We start from the raw sequence: 22412 nt of genomic DNA on the forward strand, positions 1-22412 counted from the left end.
ATGCCAGCAATTCAAAGCGAAGATATGCTGGCGTTCATTTCTGCATAGCGCAAATTCGCTAGAGGTCTTGCACTCAGGTTAATTTGCATAGAGCGGGAAATTTAAAATTTATGTTATATGTTGCAGCAAATACATGACATTTCCACTGTTAATTACACATGTCCAGGGAACCTTAATAAAGACAATAGAGTTGTTATAATTCCCTACACATGAGCCCAGTGCATAGTTAATGTTCCATATGTTAGAAAATGTATGGGGGAAACCGGTTACCCAAAAAAATTTTTTTAGGACTTTTGCAGGCTATCACTCTGAAAAAATGAAAAGACGCCAGTGTTTTTTGAACTTTGATGATTTTTCAACTTTGATGCTTTTTTTTGCACTTCACCTGGTCTGAGCTGGTGAAAGAGGTAACGTTTAGTAAAATCCGCCCCAATGCTTTGTAATACAAGTCAATGATTAGAAGCTAAAAACAACACAATAAAACAATAAAAACAAACAAATAATTAATAAATGAATACACAGTACAACTTACCTATTCTCCCCAATCTTTTTTTCCCACTGTTATTATAAGTTGCTGCCTTTGTATCACTCAACATTTTGTGCTGCAAGTTTAATGAAGTGTATGTGTTATACTTAACTATCTTTAGAGGCAGGACCAGATGGCAGACTATGCAGAAAGGAAGCTTCCACAATTGCCTTGGAGCAGGAGGCCCCAACCTTTTTTACCTGTGAGCCACATTCAAATGTAAAAAGAGTTGGGGAGCAACACAAGCATGAAATAATCCCTTGGGGCGCCAAATAAGGGATGTGTTTGGCTATTTGGTAGCCCCTATGTGGACTGGCAGCCTACAGGAGACTCTATTTGGCACTGTACTTGGTTTTTATGCAACCAAAACTTGCTTTCAAGCTTGGAATTCAAAAATAAGCACCTGATTTGAGGCCACTGAGAGCAACATCCAAGGAGTTTGAGTGCAACATGTTGCTCACTAGCTACTGGTTGGGGATTACTGCCTTGGAGGATCCCACTATGGCTGCTGCCAAAGAAGCAAGTGTCAGCGAATGTACTTTCTGTGGAATATTGCAGACAGTATCCCCTGCATGAATGTTTCTAGTTGTTCTTGTACTGAGGTGGAAACCAGCACAAGATCAGGGTTGTGGCTTCATAATAATAACAAAAAATAGAGTCTCTGATTGCACTTAGTAGATAATTTGAAATTCATTACATTTTTATTCAAAAATTGTCATTTCTGTTAACCACCAACTACCAATTCATATCTAAATACATTTTAAATATATCAATTCATGGAAATAATTTAATTTAAACACCATTAATCAATGATTAAATAGATGTATGTGTTGTATATAAATTAATGTTAAATAAATCAATTGTATAGTGGCTTCATAATGACTGCAGAATAACTCTTGGAGGCACAGTCAGTATCTGTGAGCATTTTCTCAACAGTCAGTGCCATTGTTGAAATGCATTGTTGGCATTCAGAAGTTTTATTGGCCAGGGGTGACGCTAGTAGGTGGAAGTCATCCTTCTTACTGAAACTTTCCAGTTGTCAGACTCTTTTTTTTATTTAGCAGTATAACATATCTATTTAAATATAGAAAAAGTAATATAAAGAGTAGTGATGGGACAATTTATTCGCCAGGCGCGAATTCGCTGAGAATTCCTGCGATTTGCTGCCGGTGAATAAATTGGCGATACCGCAGTGAAAATTCCCCGGCGTCCAAAAAAATGGATGCCGGCTTCCGTTTTTTTTTGGACGTCGGCGCAATTTTACCAAAAACGGATGCTGGCATCAAAAACAAGACGCTTGCACCGTTTCACAAATTTTCGCAGGAAATTCGCGAATTTTTCGTCGAAGCGAAACGCCCCAAATTGGCCCATCGCTAATAAAAAGCAAACAGCTTCAGTGTATGTATAAGCTATACACAGCTTTAGTGTATGTATAAGCTATTTTATCTGCTGAAAAGCCCTTTTACAAGCTGCTTATGGGAGTATACATCATTTATGAGAGAACCGAATTTGGCCCCAACAATAGGAAATGTAGTCTATCAAATTCTGCTGCAGTTGTATCACAGCTTACTGGCTGGAAAATCAGGCAGACTTATGAAACCTGCCAACATGTGTATGCTTATTGCTGGCCAAGAATTATATGTACTGCCCTTCTGTATTGTGATCTGACCATATTGATCAATGGGATCAGGGCTGTTTGGTCATCCATGTGAAAGCCAGAACAATAGCCAACCAATCAGCATGTCTGGTCAGCTTTACTTCAATTTTGATGACTTATGAGAAACCATAATAGTTGTATACTGGCATAAATACAACACACACAATAGGCACTGGGCACATTAGGGCTAAACTGTATATGGAAACTAGGGACAAAGTGTTCTAGAAATGTTTGCACCTAATTTGAGTGCTGCGCTTGCTTCCACCACAAGCTATTTATACAAATAATCCTGCACAAAAGGAGTTTCACTGAGGCTAGCGCAATGTGCTCAGCGGCACAGGAGGTGAATTGCCAAAGTGATTTCATCTGTTCAATTTACACAATGATTTCATTAACACGGAAATGTTATCACAGGATTTTTGCCTTTTAGAAGAAAAACAAGTACTAAATGGAAGAATTCCGCAGCTCGATTTTCTAAGGGTTAACCATGCCTAATCCAACTTTTTCTGAAATTCAGAATATTATTATAACTTTATTTTACAATAGAATCGTTTTTTCTGTTTAAGGGCATCCACTTATACAAGAGAGTTTCTCATTAATATACTTTTTTTAACCAAATTCAGAAAAAAAATCCATGTGATGATAAAGCAGAGACATCAACAACCCCAGGACCCGACATTTAAAGACCTCATTCCACTTAACAGCAGATGGTAGAGAGCAGAAAATAGTTTGGCAAAACCAGGAACATTATTTCACTGATTAGTTGATATTACAAAGAATGGGGGTCAGGAAAGATAAGTATTGGAGTTATTTTTGATAATTCTCTCCATGTAGTTTCACCAGAACATTTCTGTTCTTGGAAAAAAAAAAGATATACGGATATGGGACCTGTTATGCAAAATGCTTGGGACCTGGGGCATTCTGGATAAAGGATCTTTCCATTATTTAGATCTTTATACATTAAGGGGCAGATTTATCAAGGGTTGAAGTGAATTCGAGAGAATTTTCGAAGTTAAAAAATTCAAAGTAATTTTTTGGATGCTTCGACCATCGAATAGGATACTACAACTTCGACTTTGATTTGAAGTAAAATCGTTCGAAGTACTGTCTCTTTAAAAAAACTTTGGCTTTAATACTTCGCCAAATTAAACCTGCCGAAGTGCTATGTTAGCCTGTGGGGACCTTTTAGAGCAGTTTTCTAAGTTTTTTGAAGTCAAAGAAAAATCTTTCGAACGATGGATGAAATCTTTTGAATCCTTCAATTTGAAGGATATTATCGTTCGACCGCAAAACGGTCAAATTCGGTGAAAAAAACTTCGACTTCGATATTGGAAGTTGAAGTAAAGCCATTCGATGGTCGAATTTCGAAGTATTTGCGAAATTCGACCCTTGATAAATCTGCCCCTAAGTCATTTAAACATAAAATAAGCCCAATAGGCTGGTTTTGCTTCCAACAAGGATTAATTATATCTTAGTTTTGATCAAGTACAAGCTACTGTTTTATTATTACAGGGAAAAAGGAAATCATTTTTTAAAATTTGGATTATTTGGATAATATGGAGTCTATGGAAAACAGCCTTTCTGTAAAACGGATCTTTCTGGATAACGGGTTTCCGGATAACGAATCCCATATACCTGTATATATGTATATATATATATATATATATATATATATATATATATATATATATATATATATATATATATATATATATATATATATGCCAAAGCAATTGTTCACTAAAATTTGTTGGTTAATAATGGAGGAAGCTTTTATAATAGTTAACTCTATGTATATATAGGTTCTAATAATCATTGTTTCCTCTGCCTTTATAAATTGCCCCCTTTGATTTTAAGCATGTTGTCCTTTACCCAGTGCTGCATTGTAGGAATCAGTTTACCATAAGGATTAATTGCAGCAAACAAAGTTCCTAAATTGCTTTCAGTTCTCCCAATTCGATTTTGCTTGCTCACCACCCTCAAGCAACACAAGGAGAAGTGAAAGTGATAGCCAGATTTATAAATTATTTCTTGTGAGCTAAACACATTAAAAGAGTATATAAAAATCTACTATGTGTTAGGCGATCTGTGGAAGCATTAGCAAATGCGGATGATTCTTAGTCCCCAGAAAGCTTGGTTGTTAATTTGTAAATCTATGAAAAGTACACGGAGAATGCTAATTTGTCATTAGAAAGATCAACACGACCAAGGGAATAGAATAGATTATTGACATATAAAATAGCGGAGATCACTAATGCTTTACTTTAGTAAACTGCTTTCATAAAAAGCATGAGGTTTTGATATTAGTTTATTTAGGCGCAATTTAAGTTTGGACCACTTCTTAGAGTTTAATGTAAGTTTAGAAAGTCTACTGAAATCATGTTGTTTACGTGAACGCTACAGGGTATACAGACGGAACCACTGGGATTTGTGCTATTTTCTTAGTCTTTATGGGTGCAAAACATGCAAAGAAATAAATTCTACCTGAAAGTAGATAATTTATGGAAACAGTTTCTTTCTGGCTCCCTACTTTTCATATAGTCTCAACCAATCAATATTTCATTCAAATAAAAAAAATTCAAAAGTGAATAGAATGTAAAGATAAAGGTCCAGTATCGGATGGTATTCATCCTAGGATACTATGGGAGATTAACTCTGTGATTGCCAAACCTCTTTACTTAATGTTTCCGGATTTATTGAGGTCTGGCATGGTGCTGCGAGACTGGCAAACTACTAATGTGGTGCAGCTATTCAAAAAGGGATCCCGTTGTCAGCCTCAAAACTATAGGTTAGTTTGACATCTGTGGTAGGAAAGATTTTCGAAGGGGTTTTAAGGGATAAGATACTTGGCTTCTTTCCAAATAATAATACTATGAGTTTGTGCCAGCATGGCTTTATATTGATCTTGCCAGAGTCATTTGATGGAACATTTTCTAATTGGACCAGTGTTGTTAGTGGAGTACCGCAGGGCTCTGTACTAGGTCCTTTGCTTTTCAACTTGTTTATTAACGACCTGGAGGAGGACATTGAAAGTACTGTTTCTAATTTTGCTGATGATACTAAATTATGAAGATGATAAGTTTCATGCAAGATGCTGCCACTTTACAGATTGATTTATCTAAAACTGAGCAGCAAACTGGAAAATGAGGTTCAATGTTGATAATTGCAAGATTACCCATTTTAGCAGGAATAATATAAATGCAAGTTATAGACTAAATGGCAGTGTGTTGGGAGTTTCGTTAACTGAGAAGGATCTTTGGGTTTTTTGTAGATAACAAGTTGTCTAATTCCAGGCAGTGTCATTCTGTGGCTACTAAAGCAAATAAATTACTGTCCTGCATAAAAAGGGCATTAATACGAAGGTTTAAAACATAATTTTACCTCTTTATAGGTCCCTGGAAAGGCCACACCTGGAATATGCAGTGCAGTTTTGGACTGAGCTGAAGAGAAAGCAGATACGTTAAACTAAACTGGTTGGAGGGAGGGGGGACTTAAATTATGAGGGTAGACTGTTAAGGTTGGAGTTGTTTTCTCTGGAGAAAAGATGCTTGCGAGAGGACATGATTACACTTTACAAGTACATTAGAGGACATTATAGACAAATAACAGGGGACCTTTTTCCCCATAAAAAGGATCACCGTACCAGAGGCCACCCCTTCAGACTAGAGTAAAAGTACTTTTATTAGAAGCAACAGTGGCGTAACTAGATATTACTGGGCCCCACAGCAAATTATTTTTCAGGCCCCCAAAATGTTTAGAGGTTGACTTGTTTCTCCAATATTTATTGAAATTGTACATGAATTAGGGCCTCATGGGGCCCCTATACCTCCTGGGCCCCCCTGCAGCCGCAGGGTCTGCTTCCTCTATAGTTATGCCCCTGAGAAGCAATGTAGGTGGTTCTCTACAGTGAGGACAGTGAGGTTGTGGAATTCCTTGCTGGATGATGTCGTCATGGCTGATTCTGATAATGTTTTTAAAAGGGGCTTGGATGATTTCTTGGACAAGCATAATATTCAAGGCTATTGTGAATATATAGTTAGCATATGAGTATACATAGTTTATGTGAGTGTATGCATGGGTTCAGAATAGTCGATTACCAGACAGGGGTCAGGATCACAGAAGACAGATTAATCAGGTAGACAGGGGTCAAACCAGGGATCAAATTCAAAATCCAAACAGGCAAAGCACTCAGGAACTCTTAGCGAAGAATCTATAACGGGCAATGAAAAAATACCAAAGGCCCCTTTAAATATATTTGAATTTCACGCCATTGGCACCAGTGCGAATGCGCCTATAAAACAAGAGAATGTGCGCCGTGTGCACCCTAAGGAACTGGCGCACAGGAAGACGCGGCACAGCGTGGCGGGCGTCCCCGCCAAAATCACTAGACCACCAAGGTGAGTTGTTACAGCTATAACAAATATTTGATCATGGCAGTAAGGAAACCCATAGCTGTAGCTTTTGGAAACTTCAATTGGTGCTTAGGACAAAGTGATTTTCAGTTCAGAGAGCTTTAAACTTGACCTGGGTTCCAGGACCCAACTGATGCGTGCAACAAGTTAATTTACACCTTGTCTGTGAAAGACAGTGAAGGACACAGTTGGAAGAAGCAAGGCATTCTGTTTTAAAACCCAACTGCCCTTACTACCAAATCTGCATACTCTGGGCAGTCACAAACATTTGGAACTCACATGATTTACATAATTCTTCATCCCTTATAATGAGAGTGCACTACAGCTGTCACAGCTAAGAAAGCACTGTCATCTCCAAGACAAACCTAGGTTTTAAGAATCATAGCAGTTGGCATCTGACAGTCATCAGTATCATATCCTTCTGTATAAGGTATATTAAAAATCAATATTAAAAATCAAGAAAGCACAGTATCAAAGTGTGAATTAAAAGATGCTTCTTCTTTGACAGTTTTGGTCATAAAAACAACTCAAAAATTCTAATTTGAAATTCTAATCCGAAAACTCAATTTTCACTGTGTGTTGATTGAATAGGTTACAGATACATTTCTAATATGGCAATGTGGGGTTTTCCGTTGGGTGTATTTTGTGTGAGATTGCAAATTAATTAATTAAATTCTTTTTAGTCTTTTGATTTGCCCGTGGGAAGTTAACTACAAGCTATGATTTTTATGTGTGGAATGAAACAAGAAATCATTTAGTTCAGAGATAATAAATAAATATGCCTTAGATATGAGAACAGTATGTAAAGCTGTTGTATATTTTCTACACCTCGTCTATTTCTTTGGCTTTCTTTCAGTGATAATTTGGTGCCAACTCCCCCTAATATACATATTTTTTCTCCTTTTCTCTGACCATCTGTACAGTTGTAAAATAACCTTCAGGGCTACAAGTTAATGATGAAAACACTCTCTTCTCTTTCATTTAGCCCAACAGCAGACGATCACTTCAAATCTTTGCTGAAAAGGTCAATATTTTTTACTAGTGTTCAATCATTCTAGAACAAAGGCAAACACAATTTAATTTAGATGCAAGTACTTGGAAATTGAAAAAAAAAATGTACTTGGCTAAAAATTAATTGAAATGGCTACAGACTGATCTAGGTAAGCATGAATGCATTCTTTTTTCTCAAAGAGTATCATTGAAACAATAGAATTCTATAATATAATGTCCCTTCTGTATGAATGCACACATTTCATATGGCAATTAAAATACTTTAACTAGTCAATTCTTGAGGCAATACCATATTGCCATATATACCATATTAGTTTTCTGTATGGTTGAGAAACACAGATTGATATAGTTTGTGTGCAGTTTTTGTATTTATCTGCATATTTGCATTTGTTTATGTGGATGTTTATGTGTTAAGCTGCAAGGGAAGCACAACATCTTGCAGTTTTGTCACGACTGGCACCCAATACCAGAACAAGTGCCAAGCACCCTGGTCTCGGCTCGGCTTCACCAGTAGTGTGACCACCGTTGGGCTTCGGGAGGAGCCCTCAGCTTACTTGGGTGCCATCTGGAGGTGCAAGGGGTGCAAGGCGAGATGTTCTGGCTGGCAAAGGGGCATGGCTGTTAGCAAAGTCTTTTGGGCCGAAGGTCACGGTACAAAGGATTTGGCAGAAGGATGGTCAGACAGGCTGGGTCGAGGCAGGCGGATATCAGAATCGTCAGGCAGGCAAGGGTCAAACCGGGTTGTCAATCAATGGGTTAAGCTGGAAGAGTTGTCGTAGGCAGGCAAGGGTCAGGATACAGACTGCAGAGTAGTCAGGGAACAGGCAGGAGTCAAAACCGGATAATCAAGACAAACAGGTACAGGATCAGATGCACAAGGCTCAGGAACCACTAGAAACCAAGTTCTATCATGGGCACTGGCTGTGGGTCAGAATGGGCCTTAAATACAGTCAAAGTTCACGCCAAAACGTGCCCCAATGCGCGCTGGCGCAATCACGCCAGCGTGCCTGTGCCTTTAAGAGGCGCGCGCCCTAAGAATCAAAGATGGCCTAAGAACCACGGGGAGGGCGTCCCCGCCGCACAGGTAATTTTATTACAAATTTGCTCTTTACTGTCTTTGTTACTATCTGTGCTGATATTCAGAACTTCCCCAATTAGCCAAGAGATTGTTTGTTGTTCATATTCCTGCAACCTTTATTCTAATCTGGACACAATGTTGGACTGGGACACAAGGGTCCAACCCAAAAACCTTAGACTAGGGGCCTACTCTTAGTACTATTATTCTTCTTCACCTCACTCAACCTCTAGGGTTGAGCGAGAGGGATTATAATTATGGGGTCAATTTTTCACCAGCCCAGTAACCTATAGCAAAAATTCACCCTAACCTTTCAATAATTTCACCACATTAGATAAATAAAAATAAAGTCTTGCTCTAAATTGCCACCACGGAAAGCCTAATTTTCTACAACCTTATATTAGGTTTAATTTTTCCAACACACTTCTTAACTCCTGTGCGTGGCAAATTGCTTTTTATATCAGGGGATGCTTAAATTAAAACAAACATCTGGGGTAGAAAAGTTTTCAGAAATCTTATTGGTCGATGGATTTAAAGGAGAGTGGTGCAGGGTAGGCTTTTGAACTATGGGGCACATTTACTAAAGGGCAAAGTGACTAATGCTAGCGATGATTTGCCAGTGTGATATAATTTTGTTACTTGCCGATTTACTAACGGGCACAGGCGTCACTTTGCTAGCGAAGGAGATAGATGCTAGCGTTGCTTTGCACTCTAATGCCTGGTGAATTTTCGCTCTGGCGAATGAATGTAACTCCGTAAATTCAAGATGCGGATTTTACTGAACGTTACCTCTTTCGCCAGACTTGCCTTCGCCAGCTCAGACCAGGTGAAGTGCAATGGAGTGAATAAGACTTCCTAAATTTTTAGTGGAAAAAATTTCCATGTCCCAAAAAACGCTGGTGTCTTTTTCTTTTTCAGAGTGATGGCCTGCAAAAGTCCTTAAAAATGTTTTTTTGGGTAACCGGGTTCCCCCATACATTTTCTAACATATGTAACACAAACTACACAGTGGGCTCATGTGTAGGGCATTATAACAACTCTATTTTCTTTATTAAGGTTCCCTGGACTTGTGTAATGTAATGTATTTGCTGCAACATATATGTCCATTAAACTTTATAATTTCCCGCCGTATGCAAATTAGCCTGAGCGAAGACCTCTAACGAAGTTGCGCTAGGTATAATTGAACGCTAGTGCATCTTCTTTATGACTGCCGACGTAACGTTAGCCGAAAATTCACTAGCATTCGGCACCCTGGACGCAACTTCGCATTTTAGTAAATTAGCATTGTCTGAGCGAATTTTCGCCTGGCGAAGTGTAGAGATGGGTGCGAAGCCATCGCTGGCGAATTTTTTCGCATGTTAGTAAATTTCCCCCTATGTGTGTCTTGTGGTGGAGTGTCTTGTGGTTCTGATATTAATTTGAAATAATAATGTTGTGTTAGGAAGATTTTGTGCTGAAGAGGCATTGACTAATCCATTTAGTAAGTTTCTAGTTATATTCGAATGCTGAATTTTGTGTTATATTTGAATTCTGGAAAAAGCTACTCACAAGCAGCAGTTGGAATTTAACATGATTTTGCTTTATATTAACAGAAGTCAAAATCGATTTGCTGAAAACAGGCATAATAGAATGACGATGATGGCAACATGTAACTAAGCCCAGTGATGCAAAATCAAGGACAAAACACCACAAACTTTTCATTGGTTTTAAAGTTATTTGTAAATGTAATTACTATTGAAAGCAATGTTTAGTTATTTCTTTCCGTTCTTTGGGCCTGACTCAGGAGTCAGTTCTTCTCTAAGTTTTGTAATCAGCTTTAATCAGTCGGCTTGGAACTTTGTTTAGGAATCAGAGCCAGGAGAACAGAGAATGTAAATAGCCAGATAAATACTGCTTTTAATATTACTTATACAAGGGGTATGGACCTCCTTCCTCTTGTCTCTTTAACACAAAGGAGCAGATTTATGTGGTGTAAAAAACATCTGAATAATTTGCCACATATTGCCAGGCTTCACTGTTTAAAAATGGCGTAATTTTTTATGTGCTTTTCCTTGAGCAACTTCTGCCAAAACGTACTTACAAAAGTCTGAAGCAATGTAAAATAACAGCGGAAAATCTGGTGTTCCCATGGTGTAAAATAAAACACACCTTGATAAATTTGCCTTTTATTATACGCTGTTAGTTTCTGCAAATTTTACACAGCATAATAAATTGGCCATTGTACTAAATCTTTAATGCAACTGTACTCTTTATTTACTATTGTAATGACCCCTGTTTGTTTTATTAAATTATTGTTCATCTGTACAGTGTTGCGTACATAAGTAGTGTTATATTCAGTACAGTAAATACAAGTACATAATGCAAATAACTGTATATTGGAATGTTACATAGAATTATTTGAATAAATGCAGTTTTTGGGTAGAGCAGGGATCCCCAACCTTTTTCACCCGTTCATTCAAATGTAAGAAGGGTTGGGGAGCAAGATAAGCAAGAAAATAGTTCCAGAGGATGCCAACGAAGGGCTTTGATTGGCTATTTGCTAGCCCCTATGTGGACTGACAGCCTATATGAGGCTCTATTTGGCAATACAACTGGTTTTTATGCAACCAAAAGTTTCCTCCAAGCCTGGAATTCAAAAATAAGCACCTGTTTTGAAGCCACTGAAAGTAAAGTCCAAGGGGTTAGGGAGCAACACACAAGCTACTGGTTGGGGATCACTGGGGTAGAGGATCCCATTTACATCTTAGTAACAATATTACAGAAGGAATTATATAGATTTTGGTAACAATTTTTTTGGTATGGAAAGCAGTAGCAGTATCTTTACTTTTTTCGGTACATGCAATTGAACTTAAAAAAATGAACAGTATCTCTTCCATCAGAAGACACTTAACCAGGTTTCTGTGGTTTGGGTCCTGTTAAAAATGCGTTCCATATATTAAGACATTAGGAAGTTTTCACAGGATTTGGCAAGTGACCCACTGTCTCAATAACTCAAAAATAACACAAAAGCTCTTAACATTTGTTATTAATTCCTCAATCACTACTTTTAGTTTTCTGTTCTGTAAATAGTGGTCCAAGTAGCTCTTTGTAGTGAACAAGCTCATAGCTGGCTGACATCCACTACCTTCCGGTTAGGGACTCATGTGGAGCACCATCTAAAGTGTTATAGTCTTATAGTAGTCTTCAGGCTACTCCATTTACCGTATAGGGTCATGTGCCCCAATATCCTGGTCATTTCAGGCAGGGCAACTTCTAAATAATGTTCAAAATGGAACTGGTCTAGAAGGTCTTTAGCTATCAATCTTGTTTCGAGGCATGCATTTGTGGTTCCCCAGAACATACTTCTTATGTGGATCTTCAAATAGCTCCTTATTGATTATGATTTCGTTGTAAGGCAGTCACAATTGTTACACAACTTTGTGAGGTCAGGGCACTGCAGAAATCCCTTTGAAATTCTTTAAAAACATGCACTTAAACTATTTCTACTTTAAGTTGTTTTCCAAGCAATCAATAGTTTCTATTGGTGTAGGTAACACGGAAAATGTACTCTGTCCTCATATGAAGTTAATGGCTATTTCCTTATTTGATTTAAGTTACCAAGGATATATCTTTATATGTGATATTTTTACTATAATATCATTAATTACCTCTAAAAAATATATTTTAGAACAAAAATTGCTGACTGACTCAAAATATTTACTGCAGTTGTAAAATAAAAACTGAAATGCACTTTTTGTGGCTGAGTTATTATTAAAAGCATTCTCTCTTTTTTATAGGGTTAGTATATGAGTTCCTGCTTCATGGAAACTACATTCTAATGGCTAGAAGCCTTTGGCAAATACAACTCCCAGTATTCTCCCCTGGGTTATGGAGAGAGTTGTAGCTTTGAATATTTTTATGTAAAACTATAATTACCAAAATTGTTGCATTTAAAATAAATCCTTGTAAATGATAAATATTAAAAAAAATCAAAACAGAACTACATTATAAACAAAAAAATACATTCTTTATTTAAAAACAGATGCACATGGAATTTGAAGAACATTTTTTATTGACCTGAGTTGGGATATTTATTTTAATAAGCCTGAATTTCAAAAAGTACGTTTGTGAAATTAAAATATCTGCAGATGTGTTTGATAAAAACAGAGATTCTGGCAAAAAAGTAAAACATTTTTGGTAGTACAGGGAAATTTCTTTTTCTGGGGATATTCGGTAACTCTTAGTTAAAAGAGACACAAAGGGAAAGGCATGAGAGTGAATAATTACTTCACTTGAAATGGAAACAAAATGTCTGTTTACAGACAAAAACAATACATTTTTTTCTCAATTTTGCAATTATTTGCTTAAATTTGGCTTACGTTCCTTCTGTATATGGAAGATAGTCTTAAAGGTATGCTTTTTTTCAAAACGCATCAGTTATTAGTGCTGCTCCAGCAGACTTCTGCACTGAAATCCATTTCTCAAAACAGCAAACAGTTTTTTAAAATCTGACATTGGCCTAGACATATTGTCAGTTTTCCAGCTTCCCCCAGTCATGTCATTTGTGCTCTGATAGACTTCAGCCACTCTTTACTGCTGTACTGCAAGTTGGAGTGATACACAAGCATAGAGTGTAGTGCTACACAATCAATCTCACCGCTTTTTGTAGCGTCGGGTGCCAGCTGCGACTCTGTCTGCCCAGGTCTAGTGCAAATTCCGATACAAATTCCAGCAGCACTCCGGTATAGTGAAAGAAATTCATTTGCACAAATAAATTTCTTTCACTATACCGGAGTGCTGCTGGAATTTGTATCGGAATTTGCAAGTTGGAGTGATATCACCTCTCCCCTCCCCAGCAGCCTAACAAAAGAACAATGGGAAGGTAACCAGATAGCAGCTCCCTGACACAAGATAACAGCTGCCTGGAAGATCTAAGAACAACACTCAATAGTAAAAATCCAGGTCCCACTTAGACACATCCAGTTACATTGAGTAGGAGAAACAACAGCCTGCCAGAAAGCAATTCCATCCTAAAGTGCTGGCTCTTTCTGAAAGCACATGACCAGGCAAAATGACCTGAGATGGCGCTTACACACCAATATTACAACTAAAAAAAATACACTCGCTGGTCCAGGAAAGAAATTTGAAATTGTAGCGTGAATTACTTGCAGTGTAAACAGTGTAATTTAGAAATAAAAACTACAGCATAAAAATCATGACAGAATCCCTTTAATGTACTGAATTTATGTTTTAACCTCTGAAAGTGTAAAAGAAAATATACTGTATGTGCTTTCTAAAAACAACAACAACATCCTTTGTAAATATAATTTTCCGCAATGAGTTTCCACTGCAGAGCTGGGAAAACAAAAAATAGGTAAATAGCAAAATATAGAAGAGGCTCTCACGTCTGGAACTTTGTGGATCAGGCATGTACCTCCTGGCAGGCTTGATCTATTGATGGGATACTGGGATTAGTTTAAGAGCTAGAGCAACACAAATTGGACTGCCCTTACACAAATATTCAGAATATCAGATGTTACAAAATTAAATAATTCCTATTTGTACTTTAATTAATTATATAAGAGTGCCCTATAATGGTAGGAGTCAAGGACACGTGCTCTCTGACCAGCTCTAATGCTGACCTGCTTCTAGAACCAGTGACACCCAAGCATGAGATCTCACACAATAATGTATGTACAATGTAATTATGTTGGTGCTGTAACAAAGCAAACTTACCCTTAGGAACTTTAGCCTATTTTTTAATAATTGCATAAAATGACTTACACCAGTACTGGAATCCCTTTCAAGTCAGTATCATTGTTTTCACTTTAATTGCATCTACATGCTAAATTATGACCTCTGGGAATAAAATAGGTGCCCACAGCAACAAGTGAAGGTTCAGCTCAGGCAAAGATATCTCACAGGGACATTCCCAACACAATGTCCTAACATGCTGGCAATAAATTTAGTCATCTGAAGAGGAGGTAAACGGGGAGTGGGAACAGCTTCGGCTTTAAATGTAAGTTAATAATGTTTTGCTTTAGCCTACACCGCTTGAGGATATTGGCAGAGAAGAAGATTAAACTTTAATTATCCAAACTGTAACCTGTCTTGTGGATAAATAGATGATTCCATTTACTTAAACTGCATGACTGCATGAAAAGAGGTAATTTTCTTGTTAGGTCTATATTGATTTTTTGCCTTGATATGTAGTTTGGTGTAACATATTGGAAAATGAATGAAGGGAAAAACTTTATTTTGGTTAGGGGGGCTGAATGTGTGCAGATAGGAAGAAGAACATGTTTGCAGGACTAAGCGGGTGAAAAGGGTACGAGTGTAATGTAAAACGAGGCTACAAGGCATGGGTTGAGACATGACACAAAAATTGAGACGTAAAAAACAGCTGGAAGAAGACAAGATTGAGCTAAAATAAAGCAAAAAGGCTAGATGGACTAGAAGTAAATTTGAACTTTGTATGGACTGTATAAAATTTTAGAATGGGGGAAAGCCTAGAGGACTAGGAACATAAGGACTAAAAAAGACACACTATCACAGAAACAATACATGGGTTATAACCACTCCCCTACCAGACTGGTAAGGGAGTGGTTTTCGATACTTCAGGGCAAGAAAAGAGAGAAAAACAAGTAGAGTGGAAAAGTGTGGTTGGAGCCAAGTAATACCGGGCCAGCTTTAACATGGATTAGGTAGAATAGAATAAGGTGATGTTTGCAAGAACTGGCAGGCGGAAGAGAAATAAGCCAAAAAGGGACCATAACAGCTCATCAGCACCACCTCAGTTTGCTAGATTTTACCCTTTAATAAATACGCTCCTAAAAGTCTTATAAAAGTGAATACCCTTGTCTCCTTCAGGCTAGAATAACATTTTTAATATCCCTTTAACCCTATAATTAGAATGGAATTACTTCTGCATCTGCAACAGAGAGACCAAGTTAAATTGATGTGATTTACATTGCAAGGTGCCCTATGGGTAATTCCCTGTAATCACATCCCCCAGCAAGTTTAAATAACATAATAATATAACATCTATTGCATTACATATATTTTCTTTTTTAGGGCTGTATTTGGATTTTAAAAAAATGTGTATATATCCCTGTCTTGAGTTTTTTTTTTGTGATTAACACAAGAGATTTAAACAAGTGGTACAGTAGCTAGTTGGATTAAAGTGAGCAGGAGGAATATGTCTCTGTAATAATAAAACAGTAGCTTGTACTTGATCCAAACTAAGATATAATTAATCCTTATTGGAGTCAGAACCAGCCTATTGGGTTTATTTAATGTTTACACAATGTTCTAGTAGATTTAAGGTATGAAGAACCAAATTGCAGAAAGATCCCTTATCCGGAAACCCCAAGTCCTGAGCATTCTGGATAACGGGTCCCATACCTGTAGTACACTCAGGCGTAGTGTCCAAAGTGCAATTTTGGCCACAAGACTGAAGTATGTTTTTACCCCCAAGCAGTTTTCCCCAATAATTCCAGCATAATTGTGGGAATTAGGTGGTTATGCACCTCACACAAATGAGCATGCTGTGTTAAAACTCACGCATTTTTGCATGCGTTTTGAAATACCCTATTCTTTAGGTGCACTTTCAAGGATAAGGAAAGCTACAGAGGCATTTTATTGCCAGTAGATTAGCTGCAGTAGTGCAAGCTGGAATGCTATATTTATTCTGTAGAATGCTTTACCATACCTGAGTAAAAAGCTCTAAAAGATCTCTGTTTGTTTAGGATAGCAGCTGCCATATTAGCTTGGTGTGACATCACTTCCTGCCTTAGTCTCTCCCTGCTCTCTGGGCTCAGATTACAGCAGAGAAGGGAGGGGGAAGAGTAGCAAACTGAGCATGCTCACGCCCGGGGCAAGTAGTTTTAATATGAAAACAGGAAGTCTGATACACAATAGAAGGAAAGAAATGCTGTGTTACTTTTGACAGAGGAGCATTAATTTAAGGATTTACTGGTATATTTATATATACTTTCTGATAAGGCTTACTGAGTTTTAACCTTTCCTTCTCCTTTCACTACATTCATTGACACATGTGAAGATCCTGCCACTAAATGTGGCTAAATTTAGCAACTGAGATTAGCACTTGATAATAAGCCATATAGTCATTTTTGATCTGGCACTCTGTGCAACAACATTCCATAGGGAGAAAGTGCCTGGTAAATATTAAGGGACAGATTTATCAAGGGTCGAAGTGAATTCGAGGGAATTTTCGAAGTAAAAAAATTCAAAGTAATTTTTGGATACTTCGACCATCGAATAGGATACTACGACTTCGAATTTACTTCAACTTCCATTCGAAGTAAAAATAGTTTGAATATTCGACTATTCGATAATCGAAGTACTGTCTCTTTAAAAAAATTTGACTTCAATACTTCGCCAAATTAAACCTGCCGTAGTGCTATGTTAGCATATGGGGACATTCTACAACATTTTTCTAAGTCGGAGTAAAAATCATTCGATCGTTCGAATCGTTAGATTCGAAGGATTTAATCGTTCGATCGTTCGATTTTACTTCGACCGCAGAATAGCCAAATTCGATGAAAAAAAGTTCAAATTCGAAATTCGAATTATAAGTATTTTAATTCGATGGTCGAATTTCGAAGTATTTTTAACTTCGAAATTCGACCCTTGATAAATCTGCCCCTAAGAAGTACTTCTTGTGCCCCTAGCACTCTAGCACTTGTGCCCCTAGATTAATAAATGATCCCTAAGGAGTGTGGCATGTTAATATCTGGTGTTAAGCTTGGTAATATATAGCAACTCAGGCACTGTTCTTCAGTATACTTGACTGCAAAAGCTTTACATTTATTTTGGTAATACATTGTGGTTCATGCTTTTGCTTTGGATGAATATTGAAAGTGCAACAGAGGTGTTTTTGAGGTTTGAGTAACAGTAATGAGTAACAGCCTTAAATGTGGAATGAAGCTAACAGATGATTGTAGCATGTGAGTAATACGGATGGGTGTGGAATCCATAAGTGTGATAAATGATTAATAAACAAAACGGAGTGAACTGCGTGAGTAAGAATGACCCAACTGAGCGTGAGCATTGAGTTTGGTGAGACTGTGGCAGATAAGGATGGATAAGAATTCTATGCCTTGTACAAAAAAACACTTTTCCTAGTGAGTTTTTCTTTCTCTACAGAAACAGTAGCGATATCAAACCTCTGACCCACTCTTTGCATCACTTGCATTTCTGCTACAACAAGTCAGAATGAACATGTGACCGAGTATCCTCCTGGACTGCTTTGTGACCTAAATTTCAGATTTAAGTCGAAGAGAAAATACAGTAAAAGAACATGAAAAAGTAATCAAGACTAGTATTACTTGTTTCAAGATCAGAAGCTGAGAGTGGGTGGGACAGAAAGAATACAAACGGTAAGAAATAATTTATAGGACAAATCCCCCTCAAGACCAGGGAAGAAAAAGAAAGACCTTCCTCTTGACACTAAAGGCTTAACATCAAATGCGGACAGAAATCCATTTTCACAGTTTTATTGCCCATTCTGGACGCTTCATTTCAAAGGGAAAGAATTTGAATTCAGACACATAAAATTCCCTTTGTTCTCTTGCCCTCCAGCTTTTGTGCCAGTGTGGACTCAACTGCAGGGATTGGTTGAGATCAAAAAAACTTACAGCTCAGATACCTGGCCTCAAATGAAGCCCTTTGGCATTCTTAATTAAATCAGCTCTCCTTTAGATTGACAATGTACTGTCTATTACAATCATTTATAATACCGACTGAGTATTTTAAGGAACTTTCGAAAGTCAGAGTAAAATATCACAGCATTTTTCTCAATGCTGTAATGCGTATGTGAACTGGCTTACAGAACCATATGACATTTCGCTGTATAAAAAAGGGATCTGATTTGTTTTCCACTTGCTGGGCATGTTTTACATTATGGGTTTAAAAAAAGGAAAAAAAGCAACCAATAGCAGTTATTAAGAATGTAACAATGTGTAGGTATGTGTAAAAGAGAGGGATAAAAGCCCTGAACCTTTCAAACAGAAATAGAATTTGTGACACTATGGAACAAACTGAGCAGTAAGAACCGCAAAAAATGCAGCTCTTTTTGCTCACAATGCGTCCTAGGAGAATTATGCACAAGTTAGAGGACAGGAGGGGAGATGTCTCCCCCTTCCCACTTCTCAGAAACCACTAAAATTCGCATTCAGTTTAGTAATGGTAGGAGCAGACTCTCTCAGAAACTGTTGTTGTGAGTATTTTTCTCCTTGTCCCACTGACCCCGGCCTGAACTCCACTTATTATCTGGACTTTTGCGCCTCATTATTTTGGCCCTACAGCATCTCTCCACTGCTACAGGGTTGGGTTTTAAATATATATCCTAAATTTTAAACATTAAGGGGCCGGTTCACTAAGGGTCGAAATATCGAGGGTTAATTAACCCTCGATATTCGACTAGGAATTAAAATCCTTCGACTTCGAATATCAAAGTCGAAGGATTTAGCGCAGATAGTTCGTTCAAACGATCGAAGGATAATTCCTTCGATCGAACGATAAAATCCTTCGAATCGGACGATTCGAAGGATTTTAATCCAACGATCGAAGAAATATCCTTCGATCAAAAAAAGTTAGCCAAGCCTATGGGGACCTTCGGTAGCTTTTAGATGGCGAACTAGGGGGTCGAAGTTTTTTTTTAAAGAGACAGTACTTCGACTATCGAATGGTCGAATAGTCGAACGATTTTAACTTCGATTAGTTCGATTCGAAGTCGTAGTCATAGTCGAAGGTCGAAGTAGCCCATTCGATGGTCGAAGTAGCCCAAAAAACTTTGAAATTCAAAGTTTTTTACCTTCGAATCCTTCACTCGAAGTTAGTGAATCGTCCCCTAAAAGATGTGACCAGTTATGAAGGGCACTAGTCCGAAAAAAAGGCATGTAAGAGCCTGTCTGGAGTTGCTAAAAAGATTTTTTTTTGAGAAACAAAACTCATGTAAAAAAAAAGAAGTCATTGAAGCCTAATGGGCAGGAGGAGGAGGAGCATGACATAGGGGTCAAGCAAGAGCCTTTGGCTGATAAGATCAAGTAGGAGCAGGACCAAAAGGTACAAGTTTCTATAGCGGGGGCTGCGGATACCTAAAGCACAAGGTGGTAGGGTAGGGATTACAGATAGTGGGCTTCAGAAATGTGGTAAGGTAATAAATAAATATATATACATATTTTATTCATTCTGAGGGTAATGTCCTAGCCTACAATTTTTAAACTATTGCTGGGGAGTCTGGGCAGCAGCGGTGCTGGTGGGTAGAAATATTATGAAACTATGCTGCAATTTGTTGGAATTCCCACAGTCAAGTTCTGTGTACCAATGAGTGAACTTTTTGGCCTATGTGCAAAATGCTTTGAATGGTGGAAAATTCTGAAAACATCATCCTCATGGCAAAGTGTGGTGGTGGTCTTATTATGTTGTGAGGATACAATTCTAGAGGAAAAGCTATTTTACTACACTCAAGACCTGAGACTGAGGCTAAGGTTCACCATCCAGAAGGACAACATGACCCTAAACACACTGACAAAGCTACATTGGAATGGTTTAAAACCAAGAACCCGAATATCTTCAAATGGCCCAGTCCCAGTTCAGACCTTAATCTGATTCAGAATCTGTGTCTCCATCCAACCCAAGAAAGATAATTTTGCAAAAGAGAGTAAAATGTACATGATTTAGATGTACAAATAACATTTAGATATAACTGCAGCCATAAATGGTCCTACCATGGACTGACTCATGAGGTGAATTTTTATGCAGCCAGTAAATGTCTTTTTTTTATTTAATCAACATTATTTTATCAAAGTTAAAATATTTTGCACCTTCAAAGCATTGAATATGTTATGTAAATCAAATGGAAAATGTTCAAATTAAAAGCAGTTGAATTTATTCCAGGTTTTAACACAACAAAGCATGGAAAAATTCAAGAGTGAAAATGCAGCGCACTATATAAGTGATTCCATTGCTCCGTAATTGTTGAAATATATATAAGGGCAATGACAGACTACAATTAGAAATCATATTATCTGGGTTTCACAGTCATTCACACATTGTACTTGGGAATCCTGTAAGATAATCCTGAACATTATTGTGTATGAATCATGAACATGATGCACGATTCATGTGCTTTACAAGATGTTATGGATTTCATACTAATAAACATTAAAGAGATTCTGTCATGATTTTTACAATGTATTTTTTATTTCTAAACTACACTGTTTACACTGCTAATAATTCACTCTACAATATAAAATTTAATTCCTGAACCAACAAGTGTATTTTTTTAGTTGTAATGTCAGCAGGGTCGCCATCAGGGGGGACAAGTGTCCCGGGCCCAGTCATGAAGGGGGCCGGCAGTGCTGCAGTTTTGAAAGAGCCGGGCCCCCCTTGCGAGCTCCGAAGCCTGCGGCCATTTTCAAAGTCCCGAACAGCTGAAATGTGAACAGCCCAAGGACCCGAAGGACCCGAAGGACCCGTAGCCACGAAAACAGCCGAAGCCGAACTCCCGAAGCGGCGAAAAGATCCAGGGGCCCATTTACTTAGGTCGAGTGAAGTAATAGTATAAAAAAAACTTCGAATTTCGAATGGTTTTTTTGGCTACTTCGACTATCGAATTGGCTACTTCAACCTTCGACTACGACTTCAACTTCCATTCGAACTAAAAATCATTTGACAATTCGACCATTCGGTAGTCGAAGTACTGTCTCTTTAAAAAAAACATCGACCCCCTACTTCGCCACCTAAAACCTACCGAAGTGCAATGTTAGCCTATGGGGAAGGTCCCTGTAGGCTTTCTAATATTTTTTAGGTCGAAAAAAAATCCAACTATTTGCAGTAAATCCTTCAACTTCGATATTCGAGGTCAAAGGATTTACATTCGGCAGTCAAATATCGAGGATTAATTAACCCTCGATATTCGACCCTATTTAAATCTGCCCCCCAATGTCACGAAAAAAGTCCTGAAGCAACAAAAAGACCCGAGGTCACGAAAACAGCCGAAATTGAAGTCCTGAATCGATGAAAAGACCCGAATTCAAAAAAACAGCTGAAATAGAAGTCCTGAAGCGGTGAAAAGACCCAAAGTCACGAAAGGAGGTGAAGGTGAAGTCCTGAAGCCATGAGTTCAATTCTACTGAACACCAATGTGTGGGTTTTTTAATCCCATGGCCACCAATGTATTATTATAATATTCTATAGGCCCCTGCCACCTATGTTTTTATAAAAAAAAAATTTTGGGCCCCCAATTTTTTTTTAACTTGTGAGGCCATGGCACCAATGTTTTTTTACTTATAAGGGGGACCTAGTGACCATCAATAGTTTTTGTGTGGGGGGGTTACTTTTTTAGCGCTGATGACTGTGTGGTCTTTTAACTGTGATGTGGAGTGGGCGGGATCTGGGGTGGGGCTTGGGTGCCAGTGTGGGGGGGGACCAGGGGGCACTGAATATTTTGTTGTACGGGCCCCGTGATTTCTAATGGCAGCCCTGAATATTGGTGTGTAGGTGTGTAGGCAGCCGATCTCAGGTCAGTTTGCTTGGCCATGTGCTTTCAGAAAGAGCCAGCTCTTTAGGATGGAACTGCTTTCTGGCAGGCTGTTTATCAGAGCACAAGTCACATGACTGGGGGCAGCTGGGAAACTGACAATATGTCTAGCCCCATGTCAGATTTCAAAATTAAATATAAGAAAATCTGTTTGCTCTTTTTAGAAATGGATTTCAGTGCAGAAT

Source organism: Xenopus laevis, chromosome 8S, assembly GCF_017654675.1.
Source record: "Xenopus laevis strain J_2021 chromosome 8S, Xenopus_laevis_v10.1, whole genome shotgun sequence".
NCBI classification, from domain to species: Eukaryota; Metazoa; Chordata; class Amphibia; order Anura; family Pipidae; genus Xenopus; species Xenopus laevis.